Source organism: Simochromis diagramma, unplaced genomic scaffold (genome assembly GCF_900408965.1).
Source record: "Simochromis diagramma unplaced genomic scaffold, fSimDia1.1 OVJJ01000604.1, whole genome shotgun sequence".
Classification (NCBI taxonomy): domain Eukaryota; kingdom Metazoa; phylum Chordata; class Actinopteri; order Cichliformes; family Cichlidae; genus Simochromis; species Simochromis diagramma.
Window position 1 is genome coordinate 4,032,420 of NW_024387416.1, and position 19,097 is coordinate 4,051,516.

General features: G+C 43.3%; 1 protein-coding gene and 1 long non-coding RNA gene across 6 annotated transcripts in view; one reads left to right on the forward strand and one right to left on the reverse strand.

Annotated features, from left to right (window-relative positions):
- Positions 1-19,097, reverse strand: part of pcxb (pyruvate carboxylase b) — a 294,355-nt gene that overhangs the window by 74,735 nt on the left and 200,523 nt on the right. The gene's annotated exons all lie outside the window — the stretch shown is intronic.
- LOC120721841 lies at positions 1,215-19,096 on the forward strand. Its single transcript, XR_005693270.1, has 3 exons — positions 1,215-1,342; positions 2,295-3,103; positions 18,826-19,096. It is a non-coding gene; the product is annotated as an uncharacterized LOC120721841 (long non-coding RNA).

Sequence of the window (19,097 nt, forward strand, 5' to 3'; positions counted from 1 at the left end):
TGAGTATCTTTCCTGATCATGTCCATCCCTTATGATCAGTGCACCCATCTTCTGACGCCGCTCCCAGTAGGAAAAGACACTGTCACAAACTGGAGCTGGAGATTCCCAACATGGATGTGCAGCTGACAAATCTGCAGCTACTGTGTGATGTCATCATGTCAATATAGACGTGAAATCTCTGAGGGACGTTTCCAGCACTTTTTAAAAAATCTAAGCTGTGAAGAATTGGGCAGCTATAAAGGAAAAATGGGGCCAGTAAACTCTAACTCTGTGAAATGTAATGAAACAGAAGACTAATATTAAAGTATCTCAATTTTAATCATATTAGTACTAAACCGCCTCATTAGTGCTCTTTGACCTTTGGCTTTATAACAAAGACGGGGTCCAGTACAGACACCTAACTGGTGGGAGGGGGCAATGTGTGCCAAATCCTTATTCTGTGCATTTCCTATATATAGAATAACAAATCCCACCAATGGACTAAAAACAACACTGTGCCACATCTACATCTGAGCACACATTTTTCTGAAAGTGCATCTTTTTACTTATTTTAAATTAACTACATTGAGCCGGTGTAGGTCGTTGTCATCACTCTTCTTCCTCATTGTTAGTCTCCCACATTCTCCATCCCCAACTCCTCATCTTGGCTCTTCCTCCTCCTATAGCACATCTTCCGTCTCTTTTCCTCCTTCCTCTCCCCCCACCCCTCTACACCTCAGCCCTGTATTTGTCCTGCTCCTCATCTACATGCCTCTCTCTTGTGCACACACTCTCTCAGTCTGATGCTTGACGCTGCCGGAGACCGATCACAGCGCTTTCCTTTGCTGCTCGATGAGAATCGCACACTTCTTCCCCAGATAAGGACAAAAGAAAAGAAGATGAGATGCAGACAAATGGGAAAAAACAAAATCAAGAGTCAAGTGACTCTGTGGAAGCAGGACAAGTAAAAGAAAGATCCCTTCCTGAGGAGAGAGGAGATTTCTAAAAATACAAGCCAGCTTACTCTCTGCATTCTGTTATTTTCTCTCTCCCTTCTTTGTCCCCTCCTTCATTCAGTACCTGTTCTGTGGGATTAACATGACTTAAAATTCAATCAGCCTACAGCCCTGACGGAAGAGCGACAGAGGAGGCAGACAGAGCGCTGCAGCTGTCGACCGAGTGAGGGGACGACCAACGGGGGAGAGAGAGAGAGGCAGACGAAGAGAGAGATACCGACGAGAGAGAGAGAGAGAGAGAGAGAGAGATGGGTGTTTTTCCACGGAGCTGAGAGAGCGAAAGCCGCGGAGACGGAGAAATGTGACGGCTTCAGGAGTCATGGTGGTGGAATGATCCGGAAAACGAGGTTAGTAAATACATCTTTTTATCTCACAGAGGGCAAAAGAGGGGTGAAAGATGCTAGATGAAGATGAAAGAACAATGAGACGACTCGAAAAACAGAAAAATAGCTCTACTGTGCTTTTGAAGTAGCAAAGTGCACACAGGAGGAGAAGAGGGAGAAACTGGAACGAAAAGAAATGAATTGCAGATAATAAAAATTAAATGTAAAAAAAAAAAAAAAAATCCAGTGGGCTTGTAACATACATGTAGCTGCGGCACTAACATATAGATGCACACTGAAAGGAACACACTCGCCGAGAGACACTGACAGAGTGCAAAGATTTAAAGCACGATAATGAGATTGCTTTCTTAAAAGGTGCCGGTTTGATTGACAAGGCCAGAGAGTGGAGGCGGGTGGACTTTTGAACCGTCTGACATTCGTGCCACTGATCAATAGACCAGTTGTTTTATTAGGCTCAGTGTGTGTCTGTGCGTGAGATTCAAAGACAGAGCAAGTGAACGGAGAGATGCAGAGGCTGTGCGTGCTTGCAGAGAGTATCGCTGCATGGCTACTTGGATGCGTGCGCCAGCATGTGTAAATGTGTTGCACGACTGTGTGCGTGCCGAGTGCATTTGTGAGCGCAAAAATCATCCATTGCAGCCTACGGAGAAGTGCTAAGAGGGTCTCGGAGCTATTGATTCCCTCTGACTGACAGGTGAGAGATAGAGAGGGAGTGTGGGAAACCGAGGGAGAAAGAAATGAGGGGTGGCAAGTTGAGGAGGGGGCCGTAAGAGAGGCGTGAGTGACAGAAGTTGTGGAAACAGGGAGGTGTGGAGGCATCAGAGGGAAAAGGGAGGTCAGCAGGGTGGAGCAGCGAAAGGCTGATTTATAATTTATGATGCACACAAAAGGAGTTTTCAAAATGGAGCACATGCACAGTACACACTGCATTTACACTACGTCTCTCTCGTTTTAGGTTTTCCAGCCATCTCCCAGGTTACTCCCGAACCACCTTTTCTGCACTTGCCTCCAAGGTCATCAACAAACGGCTAATTCAGCGTGGGAGAACAAATGCAGCAGCGAGTGTAGAAGAGCCCCGAGACACACCGGAGACCGCTCCTGGAAGTGAGGGACGAGAGGAAGGCGTGAAAAGAATCAAAACCGAGCGTGTACAAGAACGAAGAAAGGACCAGATGAATGAATAAAAGAAAAGGGGAGCTGAGAGTGGAGGCAAAAAAAGGAGCAAAGGGAGGGTGATGGAGGAGAGAGGTGGTGAGAAGGGGAGGTGAAGACTACTGCTTGGATTCTTACTTGACTGAACTGCTTGAGACAGAAAAGTTGAACCCAGCCATGAGGAAATCGTATCAAGATGCCATAAATAGGATTTTAAGCAAAGTGGATTCCTGGATTTTTTTTCAAACCCGAGTCTCTTTTTCGGAATACCGCGCCAGGATTGAGCGAGTAATTCAGGATTTCCCAGGTTTTCTTCATCTATAGAAGCCTAAGAGGATATCGTGGGATTGGAATTTCTCCAACTCTCTGGTTGTCTGACACTGACCTATATCCGTCTCCTTTTGATGTGTGTGGGGATGTGTGAGTGTGGAGCGGAGTAGGACAGGTTTCAGTGCAAGCACACAATAACCTCCCACCCCCCTGTGCTGGCTCAGAATAAGTAGAAACACCTGGGGCAAGATCTGTGCAACATACACACACAAACACACACACCCTCAAACCAGGATAACATGTGGAGCTGATTCGGATTATAGAGCCGCACAGACGGAAAAGGTAATGTCCATGCAATTCCAAACACACACACACACACACACACACACACACACACACCCCAACACCAGAAAAGGCAAATCTATATCTGCATGGCTAGCTCTCTTGTGCTGAATCATTGAGTAAATCAATGCAGTGCACACCAGCACTCACTGAACTGGGAACTCAGAGCTCTGTGCCCCTCTCCCTCTCTCTCCCACACACACACACACACACACACACACACACACACACGACTACAAAATGAACAAAAGTGCATTCAGAAGTTAGACGTAGTGTCAAATCTACCACTTTGCACCAATTTTAACCTTTTCTTAACATCCTTGTATTCTTTTCACATCCTTTTTCACAATCTGTGTGTGTCTGAGTGTCAGCCAGCCGTCTTGCATCACATTACCTACTAGGTGTGTCTCAGCTTGGCTTTCATCACCTTGCCTTTATGTAATCTCACCTGGCGTGCTGTGTGTGTCTGTGGGGTTGACTGTGTGTCTGTGGTGTCAGCAGCAGCGGCCTAAGCAGCACAGATCCGTACTAACCTCCCTTCGTTTGGGGCTTTTTACGTAAGCTTTGCCTGCGTGCGCACACAAACGCGCAGATTTGGCACACTGACACGGGAGATCAGACAGACTGGACAGACAAGGATAAGAGGGCGATGAGAAAGAAACGGAGAAGGGAGAGAGGGTAAATAGTGATGTGCGGAGATGGAAAAAGGAAAGGGAGGGGTGGCACGTGATAGTGGTGGTGGGTATTGAAGGCTAAGAGAGGTCAGATGGAAGGATGGCAGAGGGTGAGTTATAATCAGTGACAGACTGTCATGTGACAAGGAAAAAACAATGAGTGGAAGAAGTAGGAAAGGATACACAGCGACGTGATGAAGGTCTTATGGTAACAGTGAAAAAGCAAAGAAATGGAAGGATCAAGGTGAGCACAGTGTTGTATAATCGAGATTTCAGAAGCAAGAAACTACATTAAAATGAAGGCAGTGGGGGAAAAAAAAAGACCTGAGATGGGTGACTAGATAATAAAGTTAGAAAGAGACACATCCAGGCTAGAATACATGAATGAGGATTGACTGGGTAGGAATTAAAAATAGAAAAACAGATGAGAAGAAATAATTAACAGTGACAGATGGTCATCATTATGTTGCTTTCTACTGTTACCATTGGCTACAATTAGCCTTGCATGGCCCCAAAAACTCTGTTAAAGATCACTAACACCAGTAATGAACTACTTGGAGATATAACTAGGAGGGGAATACAACGTACCATAGGGCTTTTCCATGTAAAAAGACGAGCCAATTATCGAGCCCGGCTTATAGGAAAAGTGAAAAATCTACCTTAGAGGAACATTAATTATCCCGGAAACAAACGAGATTCAGCTTAAAACAATACGGCACATGTGAACAATAAGCTTTCTGAATAACCAAGACAGGGCTCATTATTTGCTCCGTTGATAGTTTACAGTTTTGACTCCCGCTTTGAACGGGGGCACAGCTAATGCAGAAGAAATGACAACTAACTCCTTTTGAAGTGCAACAAAGAGGCTGTTTGGTTTCTATTAAGCAAATCATCAATCTATAATTGGCTCTGCTCTCCTGCTACTGAGTTTCATAAGAATACAGAGCAGGTAAGTGTCATTTGACTCAAACAGTGAAATAAAAGCAGAATAAAAGAACAATTTCTCAATTATGTTGTTAATGCTCCACGTGGCGTCTTGTTGCCGAGGGTGCCTGCCCGTCATTCCCAGGCAACAGTAAGGCAGGTGAACAGATGGGGCACTTGCTGTTCAAAATACAAGACTTGCCAAGATAAACAAACCAAATGTGTGTATATATTATATTATATATATTTATTAACTGATGGGTTACCGGGCAGTGTTGGTTGTGTGCTAGTTAGTGTGATCTAGCTCAAACAACATGCAAATCCAGACATTTTTGCAGTATGAACTGCATCTGGCCTGTGAATTAAGACTAGGCTGGGTAATTATAATTATACTAGCATACTACAAGTCTGATATGCTAATAATTACATTAAACTTGCTCTCATGCATTTTTTAATCTTTAGAAATGGTAAAAATACCCCAGAAAAGCCAGCTAAACGTAGATTAGAGCCCATTATTAAATACTTATGCACACCACTTCAATATAGCAAAAAGTCAAACTTGGTTATGGTGACTGGGACAGTAGCTGGTTGCGGGGCGAGGCCTCACTGAACAGCTGATTAATGAACAAAGAGCCAAAAGGAGGATGAGGGACCCAAATAAGTGGAAAAGTCATGAACATTAATGATAATTACATGAAACAAAAAACAGGCACGATTAAACATCAAAGATCATAACCTATGATGGATGTAGGATGTCCCACACCTGCTTGATTTAACCAACTTTCCATCAAGGTGAGAAGTGGAAAGTTTGAAACCCTGAAACAAGGGAAACGCGGTTACTGTCAGGAGGATGGCACTTGATGGATAAATGGACGAAAGAGGGGATGACAAACGGTGAAGGGAGAGACGTGAAAAGCTGAGCTGTTAAGGAATAGCGGGAGGATCAAAGGATGAGGCATCAGGCCGCTGTCGGGATCAGGGATCAGAGCGGCAGATGATGGACAGAGAGGTACAGAACGATAGTGTGATGAAGAGGCGTAATTACAACACTGTTTAAGATAGGGAGGAACACTCTGAGGATGTAGAGAGACTGAGTAATGAAGAATGAAAAGGCGAGCGATGACACTTGAGAGGTGGATGATAAGAGAGCGTGGGGATAAGGGAATAGAGGAATAACAATGTCTGAGAAGAAAAACTGCACTAATAAAACAGACACAAGGAGGAGGGGGTGTGTGAACGAATGGAATCAATCCGATGGGACTGAATGATAACAGATTGAGTAATTAGACAGTTGGTAGTCGAACGTAGATTTGTAGGATGTAAGAGCAACGAAAGGATGACAAAAAAAAAAGGATGAAAGTCTAAAGATGTCAAATGATGGAAGGAAGTGTGAAGATAAAAGTAGAGAATGATTGAAGGAGCAAAAGAAAGTTACCAAGAGGTTACCCGTAAAGAGGTGGAAGGAGCGAGCAAACGTGCTGTACAGAAAGTAAGGAAAGACACGGGGATGAAATTATGAGTAATTAAACTGTTGACAGTCTGTTTAGGCACAGCAGGCGCCTGATGAGCAGAACAAACCGTAACCACGGCAACCACTGGAGACAGATGGAGGGGTGGGTTTCCTGGAGATATCCAGGAGATGGGAGAAATGGGGGAAAGTCGAGTGTGAACGTGAGGAAACTTGGGGGAGGGGTTAAGTGTGGGGTCGGAGATGTGGTGGAAATTAAGACTTCACGCAGCAATCGTATTTAAAGAGAAGTAGAAACTACAGCTAGAGACGAACACTGTTATCTGTGCTCTCCTCATCCAGTTCTGTGTTTTATTCTGCCACAGAACGATCTCTTATATCCTTCTAGAGATTAGAGAACATGATGAGCACACCTCCATTATCAAAAAGCAGCGACGCTGAACTTGATGTCCTTTGTAGTGGCAAAACACACTGCAAATATAAGATGGTCAGGTCAGTGTGCTCCAACAAGCTCCATCAGGCCTGACCAAAACAGTGAGCAACAAAGAGAAGGGTCAGCTCAAAAATCACATAAAGGACACACACAAAGCAGAAACAAGAATTAGAAAACAATAATAAAATTAATGGTTTCTGCAGCGTTTTATAAACACCTAGAACTCAGATCCAATGAGTCCCAGCAGAATTTCGCAAATTAAGATTAGGAATTAACCCGCGTATCTGTGAAAGATTAGTCCACTCTAGCTAATACTGATCCAAATCTATGAAACTAAATGAGAAAATGAGGTTTATGTAATGTGATTCAGCTATGCAGACTGAGAATTGCTAACAAAATTTCACAGAGTACTTTTAAACTTATCGGGCTAACTTGCTAATCCTGCTTTGTGAAAACCCCCTCTAGAGATGGAGGAAGAGAGCAGATGGATTTACAGGAACAGCACAAAACTTTGATGTGTTCAATCCCATCAAAACTTTTCTCCAACGAGCCTAAAATGCAAGATGTTATGACCCCATTTAAACCTTTTATCGCATGTTCAGTCTGTAAAAAGGCAGAAAAAGAGTAGGAAATATGGGGTCATACTTCCAAAGCCTAAGCGGTTTGGCATTCTTGCTGGATAAATGACTGTTGATTGTCCCAGCACTATACCATACCAAGACAAATCAAAGGTGCCCTTCAATCCGTCAGGTCCACCGACTGATATTCTGGGTGCATTTACTCTTCGATGATTGATTTTAGGCTTTTCATGAGTTTAAAACCAAGAACTGAAAAAGAAAGTCTGGGCTTTTAAAGCACCATCAGCCTCTTTTAGACTGCTGAGATGTACATTCTTCACATCGAGTTTAAATCCAAGCCCGACAAAGGCAAACATCAAGACCATCAGTTTGGAAGTATGTCCCACAATTCTGCCAAACACGCTGGGAACAGCTTCCTGCCAAACCAGCACTACGTCTTCAGTTCACATGTGTTTGTCTGCATTACAAATATCACCAACAGATGCAGTGGGTTGTAGATGTTCAAGTGAATCATGGTGCAGAATGCAGCGTGGGTGATGACTGTCAGAAGAAACCGGCTTGTACTTAGTTGGAAACACTTAAGTCTCACAGCAAAGCACGCAGCATTTCTGCATGTATCAGCACTGCTAAGCATTAGAATATGAGACGCAGTAATCAACAAACTCAAGGGAAACCAGTTTCCCCTGCAGGCTCATTGCAGTGCAGGCTTGTTTTGTCTGCATTAGTATCACACACTGGGGGGAAAAAAAGGTCTTTGTGGTGAGTTACATTGCAAGTTGTGATTCATAACAGCTAAAAGTGGCTTCAGATCAAACGCGCCTGATGCTAACAAGACTCGAGCAAGGAATCGCTTATATGCTACATGCTACATTTATGCCTCCTCCTGATTCTACTTGTGCTACCCATCTCTTATCACTGGCCTTTTGTCTTTCCTCATTTAAGTTCCCTTGGTTCAGAGAGGGCCGTGAGAAAGATGGGTGACCACTAGAGCAATATAGAAAATCGAATGAGATAAAATAGAAAAAGGGTAGAAAAAGGAACAAACACATTAGTGAAGACAGTTTATTTTTTATAGAAGTGTGCGCCTGTGTGGAAGTGTGTGTGCGCGTCTGTGCAGCATTAATCAATACATCCATCACTGTGATGCAGAGGCCTGGCTGGCATGTCACTGACCTACTGTGCTGGATGCAGAACGCTGATTGGGTAACTGTTCTCTTACTCAGGATTTCCCCTCACTGAGCTGAAAAGCCTGCTGAATCACCAAACTGCCACATGCACATGCATACACACACGCGCACGCTTTTCCGCCAAGCTGCATCCCGTGGCGTCAGCCAATCAGGGTCCATATAATTGGCGCTGCAGGGTGTCTGACTGGTGGGGATGTTGACAGATCAGCAGTGGTGTGTTGGCACATCATTTGTAGACTTGTATTTGTACTGAATTTGTGGTTGATTAGCCTTATCGACGTAAACACGCACAGGTGCACACGCACAAAAGCATCCATTGATAATACGGTGCTGAAAGGCTGACATTAGGTTGGAGTTCGGATGGAAAGGCAATCAGATAACGAGCAGTCATCTGCTTATAGAGAAATAGGCGCCAAAACAGGTCATTAAGGGACAATGAAGCTGAGCTTGAAAGTTAGAGAGACGAAGATGAAGAAAGAGCATCAGAAGGAATGAAAAAAATAAAAACAGGACAGGAAAATGCAAGCACATTATGTTCACAGGTGAGTGGCAGGTCAGCTATTTTACACCACTTACATTACTGTGTGTCTGCAGGCAAATTTGTGGATGTAAGCATAACCATATTTAAGTGGGTGCAAGTTTAGAAGTTCAAGAATGTGACTGTGAAGAAAAATAAACTAGGATTAGAAACTGAAGCAAGAGTTTCTCCTGGGTGACCCCTCTGTCTGCAAACTCAAATACACACAATCAACCGTCACTAAAATCTTACAAATAAAGAAAGAGAATGTCTACTGATACCAGACTTAAGGGTAATAGCTGTCACACCACAGGTGAAGTCACTAATATTTAACAGCACATCACAATTAGAATATGTGAGCAATGTTCATTTTTTTCGAAGCAGATAGCCAGATGAGCACAATAAATGTGAAGAATCTTTAACTTGCTTTCATCTACAATAAGGTGTTGAATGAGGAACATGCATGATGGCCGGTAACAACACGTGAACATACGTGAACAGTATGTTGTTTTTCAGACCTTAAAAACACCTTTCTGAACTTTAAAAGTGACACGACTTGGTCGCCGCAGAACAAAGCAAAGATTTCACAACCTCCTGCTTTAATTTTCAAGTTTCACATGTGTTGAGCTCGAGGCTCTTGACATCATGTAGCCATTTAATCCATCCTTTCCCCTAACGACCCCACTGATGTCATGTGACATCAGCAGCCTGCACTCGTTGTAACCTCGGCACGCTCGCACAAAGTGCTTTGCAGTGCGTTTCTCTTTCACCCACCTCCATGCATCTTGAAGTTCAGTGCCTTGCCCAAGGTCACATTTGTCAAAGCGTATGTGGCCATGTCTCAAACAACCAACTGTGCAATTAGTGGCCAACCCACTCTGCTACAAGAACCCTGCCCCACAGTCCGTGTGATTCAATCACCGAGAAGTCTTAAAGAATGGCTCGTGGATGCCAACTGATGCAAACACAATTTCCTTCACAATCAGCGCAATATGGAATAGCATCAATGAGCATGTGGAAACACAGAGAGCGTCAGCTATTAATTACATGATTTTATTGGCTTACTTATTGTCATTGTGGAATTTAATTAGATCCTACTATGCTATTGCCATCTGGAGTAAGAAGTCATCAAAAGAGAAAAGCATTGAGCTGCTTCCCCCTATCAGCAGTATGACAGCTATCCTCCACAATGAAAAATTATTACTCTCCAAGTAGAAAAGACACTCTGGCACAGCAATGTAACCAAGTTATTTTCAGTGCTTTATGTCCCTTATTTGCTCAGCTGTCCCCGTGATCCAGCTGCTGAATCCATCTGTAAGATGTATAGAAAGAGACTGCTAGCATTTACAAAAGGATGTTCAAAACATAATGTTGAAGTCCTGCTTTGCATTCTGAGTGACAATGAAGCATTACAACGATTAAGAAAAGCTTCCCGGCGAAAAGAAATGCACACACAACACAAGCTGTGCTGGTACACTTCTATAATGGCCACAAATACCAGTAGTAAGAAAGTTCAGGCGGTGTATACGAGAGTTACATAACAAATCATAACGGCACCACTCCCCGTCCCTCTGTGCCAATGAAGTGCCAAAGAAAATCACTGTCACCTCTGTTGTTTGCCAATTCAATTTACCTCCCAGAAAATATAATCCCCAAGCTGTGCAGTTGTGTGGGCTTTCCAAGGGGAGGAAACTAAATTACAAACCCTCAGCAAATAATGGGTTATTGGCTGCCACAGTTATAACAACCTTAATGGTAATGACACTGTTAGAGAACTGGAAAGAAAGCCTCCAAAGCTATATGTTCATTTGATTGATGGAAGAGGAACAAAATAGCCAGATGGAGGTGCACATATGTGAGCCGTGACACCAAGTAGAGGCCTACTCGTTGCTGTGGTTCACCACGTCAGGTTTTCCTGCTCAGCCTCTCCGTGGTTCACCAATTCACAGCCAGCGCTAAATCAGAACAGCAGGGTTAACACCTGGTTTTTGGGATGTCTGGCACATCCTGCAGCCGAGCGCTTCCAAATATTGCACGAAGGGAGGTCTGGCCACTGTGACAGCCACACTTCAAAAAGAATCACAGGTAACCGAGGTGGTTCAACTTTTATGACTTTTTAAGCAGTTTTTAACAAGCCACTCCAAGTTCATTAAAGACTGGGTTGCTTATCTATGCAAAGCTGATGCGAAGTGGCAGCTTTTATAAAGCCAAACTTCAAAGACTCCATCAATATTGCCATTTTTTTCCTACTCCAAACACAGTGAGCGGAGAACAAGCAGAGTGGGTTGCTTTCTCTTAAGTGTTGCCATGTTTAAAGATTAGATAGTTTCAAGAGCTCCTGGCTTTTCATAAGGTACAGTAGCCAAAAGCACCCTACAACGCTAGAATCTCTCAGATCAAACACCCGTGTCTTCAAATTTTGTACAAATAAGAGTAAAAGCTCTTCAGACTGCTTAAGAAAATCGCCAAAACCACCAGAGTTTTTATGATCTTCATGCAAGAACTGTGAAATGTGCCTCAGTGAGACAAAAACAAGGATAATATATGAGCCACTTAGTACACAAACTGATACATAGGTGGGAAATTTCACAGGAATGAAAAAACAAATAATTGAACCAAAAACCCAAATGAAAACACGTTAAATATCTGGCTATGAGACGTTCCAGGAATAGAAACAATTATTGAAATCTTCCAAACAGGAAGGATTCCAACAGGAATTAGTGAGAGTGGGTATTGCATACAGATGAATGTACGAGTACGTACACACACATTCATTTCTTCCTCTTTCAAATACAACAGAGGCTTGGGAGGAATTAGTTGAGTCGAGTATTTCATAAGAAGTGTATTATTTTGGAGTGCCACTGTGAAGAGACTGCAGTCTTTTTATTTTAAAGAGAACACACTTCACTTCTTTCACTCCTACTATTTACCTCAGGGGTTCTGTGAGCTTTCTTTCCTCCCCATCAGTACCCCCATCTGTATGGCAAAAAGATGAAAAGACCGAAAAAGGACTCCACACAAACGAGCATGTTTTTGTTCTTTCTTGAGAGGCCCATGCTTGACACAAAGATTAGGATTACACTGTAACTCCTGTTTGAAAGATAATGATCTTCACACTTCTCAGTCAGCCAAAGACCTGAAACAAATCTGAAGTTGGAGCGTTTGTAATCATCTCATTTTCTTTTGGGACAGCAGCCCTGTAGTTTGCTTAGTTGGGTTACTAAATTCTACTTCTACAACAACAAAACAGCATTTAGAGAGGAAACAAAAAGACCACTTTCACATACTTGGCCTTTACTTTTAATTTTCTGACCTCAAGATGTGGTGCTTTAAATGTCCCATCCCAACTTATCTGTAATTTTCTTGACCACTAACCTCGTCACTCCCACTTCTCCCACCACTATCGTGACGGCGATGACATACAGAGTCGTTTTTAGCAGCTCTCCCTTCCTCTGATCAAATCCCGTCTTCCCTCCCTCATCCCTCTCTCTGACAGTGATGGATGGCGGCCTTCACCCGTTTATCGCCTTTACATATTTCTCTGCCCATCCGCTTAACGACACGCATTCACACACAATGACTTCATCCCCCTTTCTCTCCATTTTCCTCAAACTCTCCTCTTCCATCCCACTTTTCCTCCGCTCGTCACACAACTGGCTTCATTTTATCCCATCTTGCACCCTTCCCTCCTCCATCTTATGTACTCCATCTTTTTTTTTTTGCTTCCCACTTTCACTGTATTTCACGCTTTAGTCTCTCCTTACCTCTGCATTTGTTGTTTTTTTCCATATCCAATACCGTTACCCCGTCCCTGTGCTTTCTATACATACTAAAGAGGACCAAGTACGACAGAGGAGCGATAGTATCAAAAGGATGAGTGGGCTTACAGTACACACGACTGCTGCAAGAAGAGGCTACGTGGGTGTTCTTTTGTTCCTTGCCTAGAGAGAGTGTGTGTCTATGTGTCGGCCTCCCTATAATTATGATTGTGTGGGAAGACTGTTTTGGTATGCTCGCAGTTGTTTCTGTATGCAAGTGCTCACCTAATATGAAGGGCCTGGATTATGAGTAAGAGTGCATGCTAGAAAGCCTTAGTGTAACCGAAAAAGAATTTGAATGTGAGCGAATGAAAGGCTGCCTCCATATTTGATCTCTGCATTTATGCTAGCGGAGCTTTTGCGTACTGTAACATCAAACAATGCAGCAGAGCTCAAGTGCATGCCAGCCATATGAATAGACAGTCAAATGATGCTGCTTTAAAACTTTCCATTCATTTCTACCTCCAAACTAAACGCCTTGCAGTCCAGCATTAACCGCTTAGTGGCAACGCGATGTCTGGCTGTCAGTGATTTCTGACTGAAGCCTGGTGGGACACCTATTCACAGCCCAATAAGATCTGTGGATTACCGTGCTTGTGATAAGTGGCTTCTGAGAGCAAATACAAATCCCCTTGTTTATAAACATTGCAACATTCCCTAAGTCGATTATGGGCTAATGGCATTTGCGAGTGCCAAAGTGGATTCGCGCACACACGCCAATCTGCAGATTTGGAAATATAATCACAAACCTACATGTGCAAACACACAGACACACATGGATTTTTATTAACATTATTAATAGTGGCTGGCATTTAAAAGGCCCCGACATTAATAATGATCCACAGAAACCAAGGACAACAATGGACCAAGTGCATTAGGTCCGACATGTGAAAAACAAACTTCAAACAGACGCATTAGAGCTTTTACCACAAGTCATGCCTTAAGCTTATTTTAATTGCATGGGTTCGGGTTCAACAATATCACAGAAAAAACACTTAATGAAAATTCATCATTTTAAAGCCATTAGTGGCAACGCATTCAGCAGCGTTTGTCCTCACTAAGAGAAGCGGCACCCTCCAGGGCTTGTGGTGGGCGTTAAAACTGAAGCTTGCTGGAGTTGGGGTGAGGTCAGGTTCAGTCTCTTGGCACCGAGTTGTGCTCCAGAGCAGAGGGTACAGAGTAGATCCTTCCATAGATGCTTTTAGCTCATGTTCTCACTCTCACTTTATGCAGCCTTTTTTGCTCTCGTCAACAGTCTGTTTCCTGCTCTCTGGACAGCTATGGGTTCACGCAGGGTCGTGCAAGAAGAGATTTCCCAAAATAGAGTAAAAAACAAAAACACCTGCAAACAACAGATATGGTACACAAGCCTAAGAGCTTGGATGAGCTAGCAAATACTCATGTACCTTCATATTAATAGTCTGTTGTTCATACTCCTCTTTGTCTAGTTTCCGGTGCATTTTTGTGCTCTTCTCTGTGATTTATTTCTTAATCATTAATCTTTTATCGACTGACCTCCTTGACTTTTTTTTTGTCCCAAAAAGTGTCAAGTAGGCTTTGTCCCAGTGGGCTTTTGTCCTTATTGCTATATACTGCGATGTCTTGTTCTCTGTGCACATGTGCCTGAGCGAGAGTGCAAAAAAGTGTGGGTGTGTTTGTGTTGACACACATAAGTGTGTCCCCGGCTTATTGCAAATTCAGCAGCAAACTCTTAAGAGCACAAGAAGACTTCCTAAGTGCAGACAAGTGTCACATTAATTCACAAACAGGAACACGCACTAGACAAGCATGGTGGGAGTTCATGTCTACAACCGTATATAGCGAGTGCAGATACTTACCTAGCTTATTTCAGTTACTGCACGCGCACACATGCCGTACTATAGCTTTCTGAGGCATCGGTACAAAGCGTTAGATAAGAATTTATTGATTCCCAGAGGGGAAAATCCAGTGTTACAAGAGTGTCACACACACAGACCAAAGAGACAAGGAAAGATAAGAGGGGGGAAGAAGTGGAATCAAAAAAAGCTATATATTTGTATAACAGATGAACAGAGATAAATATCAGGCAAAAGCTATTTTCAACTAGTGGTTAAAAACTGAAAAAGTTATGGTTAAGGCAATGCTGTAGGTTACATTATACGCAAGTGACAGTTACCCGATAGAACCAAGTAAGATTAGAAATGTAGGAAGTTGATTTGAGGGATTTATAAGCTGTGGCAAACATCTGAGTTGTATCATTTCAAACAAGAGGATTTGTTGAGTTTCACATCTGAAGATGTAATCTGGGTACCTTTTTGTGTGCAGATTTTGGAATTACAAATTTTTGCACCAGAGGTGTACTGGCTAAGGTCCAAAGGAGACTTTCTCAAATACAGTCAACTGTATGTCCTACACCGACTGTCACTAAAGGGAACACATGAGTCAGAAGAAACACTCATCCTAGGCTGGAAGCAGCTATTAAATGCCATAGTGCATCAGGCATACTGCTGTATCACTCTTATTTTTTGCATAAATATGAAATTTAAAGAAAACTCCTCACAATTTAAAAAACTTAAAGTATTTACTTATTGGATTAACATGTTTACTACTTGCATCTTTATCACTGTTAAAGAGGGAAAAAATATGAAATGAGAGCATGGAAGAAGAAAAGAGTGAAAGAAAAAGAGTGAGAGTAAATGAATGGGACAGGGTGCTATCTATCTCTTTGGCTCTGATCGATCAGCAGCTGAGCAGATCAGTTACATCCAACTTGTGTGCCAGAAAGCTTCAATACTGCACTGCTCTGGTTGTAAATGAGATCTCCTCCATAACAGAGGAAGAGCACCAAATGAAGGAGAGAGTGAGACGCTGAGTGAGTAAGAAGAAAGAGAAATGACAGTTTGGGAGGGGAAGAAAAAAAATCAAGAGAAAGCAGACGGAGAGAAGAGATGAGTGAGAAAGTTAGATAAATGAAGGGAGGGAGGAGAGAAATAGCGAGGGGGGAGGGAGGGAGCCTCTGAGACAGGCAGGGTGCAGCATATAATCATGTGTGGTTTGCAGGATCAGAGGGTGTGTGTTTGCATGTGTGGATAGTTTGTGACTGAAAGTTAGAGCAGCACTGGCAAGGAGACATGGAGGGCAGCAGAATCAGCAAGCGATAGGGAGACGAGACAAAATGACAGAGGAAGTGCTGCCGGAGAAGGTGGTGAGGTAGTGCTGTGACTGATAACATTGTCGTACTTGGGTTGCCTCAAGGGCAGACAAGACGGAGAGAAAGAAAAAGAGGGAATGAGACATAAAGAAAGAAAATGTGGTAATTTACAGAACAGCCAGAGGCAAAAAGATGGAAGGTGAGCAAGGATGCAGAAACAGGATAGGTGAAGATAACAAGGAAGACAACTGCAGGGAGAGGATAGAAGATGAGGAAACAAAGCCCGATCCCTGGAAATAGAGAAAGAAGAGGAGCGGTACAGTAAGAGAGAGGTGTGGGAGTGGACGGTGTGGGCAGGGAGGACACGAGGAGAAGGCTTTCACAAGGAGAAGTGGAGACAGAAGGTGGAAATTAAAAACAGAGTGAGAGTAAGGCCAGGAGAGTTATTAGATGACTGAGAAGAGCTAAGCAACGAGAGTAGAGGAGGGAAAAAATGAATGAGACAGACAAAGGTCAAATGACGGTGTGGAGACAGATGCAGGACGCACAACAGAGGACTGCACGAGCATTACTGACATTCAGCACGCCGCAGGCAAACCAAGTGTTAGCAAAGCGTGGGGTAAAGCTGGTTTAGCGCCGATCGTATGAAGACACCACCTGACATTAGGGCTTTTCAGGGAACATGGCGGAGAAGACACATTTTTATGCAGTATTACACTTTGCCAGAGTATTGTCACATTTTAGTATGCATGGCTCCACAGGAGTGCAGGAGCAGTCGACTTCCAGCATCAACCTGCCCCAGGGACTGGCTGTCACTGCAGGCTTCCGTGCCTTTGTCCTCCTCCCCACACTCCCACCATCCCACTCTCTCCTGCTGCAAGCATTTTCATCCTTCCGTTTCTTTTTTTTGAAAATGATGACACTAGACATAAGGAAATAACAATCCCTGATATCATTGCTAAGCTGGAGAGCATCTTGGAGTTTTATTTTTAGGCTGGGTTGAAAACGGTACAGAGTTCCTGGTAGTCATTGCAGCTTCCCAGAACAACCAAGAGGCACTCAAGTAGCAAAAAGCAATGTTTTCTAACTCTGCAGTCTATTGACGTACAACTGAACGGCTTGATGGGATGGGCAGAAAACCGGGCTCGTGCCCAAACTGCATTGCTCTTGATAACTAATATCTCATTGGTTTAATGTGCTGCCCAAGCATCATGCTTCAACAGGAAACGCAGGATATTAAAGCAGCAATGGAACCATTCAATAAAGCAAAAAAGTAGTTCTTGCGTGATCTATACCACCTTTTCCATTCCTTCCCCTCAGCTTTTACCGAGAACATTTGAGATCCCAAGATTAAAAAAAAAAAAAAAAAGTATATTCATTTCAGGCACTAGAGTTCTCATCTACTCATCTACTCAATACAAAGTTATGATTCAAAAACGAGACAGTGTATCCTGGTCTAATATAGAGCTCACAGTTTGGAAGCAGACCAAAACAAACCATGTAGCAGTCTTGCTATTCGAGCTAGATTGCAAACGCTCCTCTAGTTTCAGGCAGAAAGAGTAAAGCCAGAATCTAATGGAAAATATTGAGCCGCAATTTGCGTCAACCTGTAAAGCCATCGTGATGCATAGTTATGCCCGGTCATTACTCAAAGTATTGGGTTGCATATACTGTATATCACCGTGTAATCATCACACTAGTTTCTGCACTGTCAGTTTACAGATTGCTTCATATGAAAATATCCCCATCGTTCTTCAGTGATGTTTTTGTGTCCGTCCGTGACTCACCATCTCATCTCCCCTCATCGCATCTCTGACTGTTATCAACCATCTCTGTCACTCTTTCTGCATCTAGGCTACAGTTGCTATAACAACTATTAGGCATGGCAATCAGCGGCTGTGACTCACTCCTGTACCTTATCACTAAGCCACAATGTGTGCATTTACTGGCAAGATAAAGGCAGAGGGATGCCATTTCAAAGCCACAACACAAACAGAAGTGAGATTTTTAACACCGAACAAAACAGCTGACCCGCCCCTACAACCAAAAAGCCAATTAACAGCCCAACGGGGAGTCATTTGAGCCAATAATGTTACACTGACAGATGTCAGAGACACAGTGTATACGTTTGAGTGCCTTTATTCACAAATGACCAGAATTAGCATGACATTTGTTTATATGTTCTGATAGGGTTTTCCAGAGATGCTTATCATGTTTACAAGTATTTGTAACAGTGTGTGCCCAAGTGTAACCTGATGAGAAGAAAATCAGAGCTTGATGGGGTTTTTAGCTTTAAAATAGTGACTGAATTATGGATCCTCTCCATACATTTAAAAAAAACAAGGCTGCAGAGTAGAACGACTTGCTTCTAGTACGACTGTACTGCCATACATACTGTATGTGTGAGACTTACAATGGGACCCCTGGTGTGTTTAGTACTATGCCAGGCTTACCAACACCTGCATTGTGCTTTATTTGAGCTTTGCTGTGGAATCCAGGCTGATGGGCTGCTGACCCAATTTGATTCCCTGACCCACAGTGTTAAGAAAGGGTCCTATGATATAACAGTAATCCACTCTCACATGTTTCTAGGTAACTGTTACTATGGGGACTGGCTGTGTTCAGTCTTTTGGGATGATGTTGCTAGGCAATAAGCTACAGTGGCAAAGAGGTAGACAGGACAGAATATACATGTAAGCCAATTAAAAAAAAAAAAGCACACAGCAAGGGAGGCAACCATTTTTCAATACAGATTTTTTTTAATGCTACAAAGCACCATGTAGGCACTAGTGTGAAGTGGTACTTGTTTAGAAAGAGGCCTTGACCCACACAGGTATGGATGTGTGTAAAGCAAGCCCTTGCTTCACTTCTGTCTAGTCAGAGTAGGTGGAAGACAAAAAAACCAGACACACACATAGAAATATGACCAACTGTATGAGTTTAAAAACTATGTCTAATCTTTTCCCCCCCATCTGTCCTCTTTTTCTCTCCAGGTCTGTGAACAGCCAGGCGTTCTACCATGCCTGTCCCCCCACCCTTCAATCCCCGCAGACAAAAACACCTACCCCACACACACCACCCCGAAGACAGAGCAGAGGGCTCCGACTTCCCCTCCCTCTTCCCTCTGCCCAGTCTGTCCGTCTCTCTTCTGTCCCCTCTTTTTGTTTCATCTCTGTCAACTTCCTCCCATCTCATCCACTGCGCCTGTCCCAGGACTGCAAAGAGAACCCTCCCGGACTCTGTCCCTTTCCCAGTCTTTCACTGG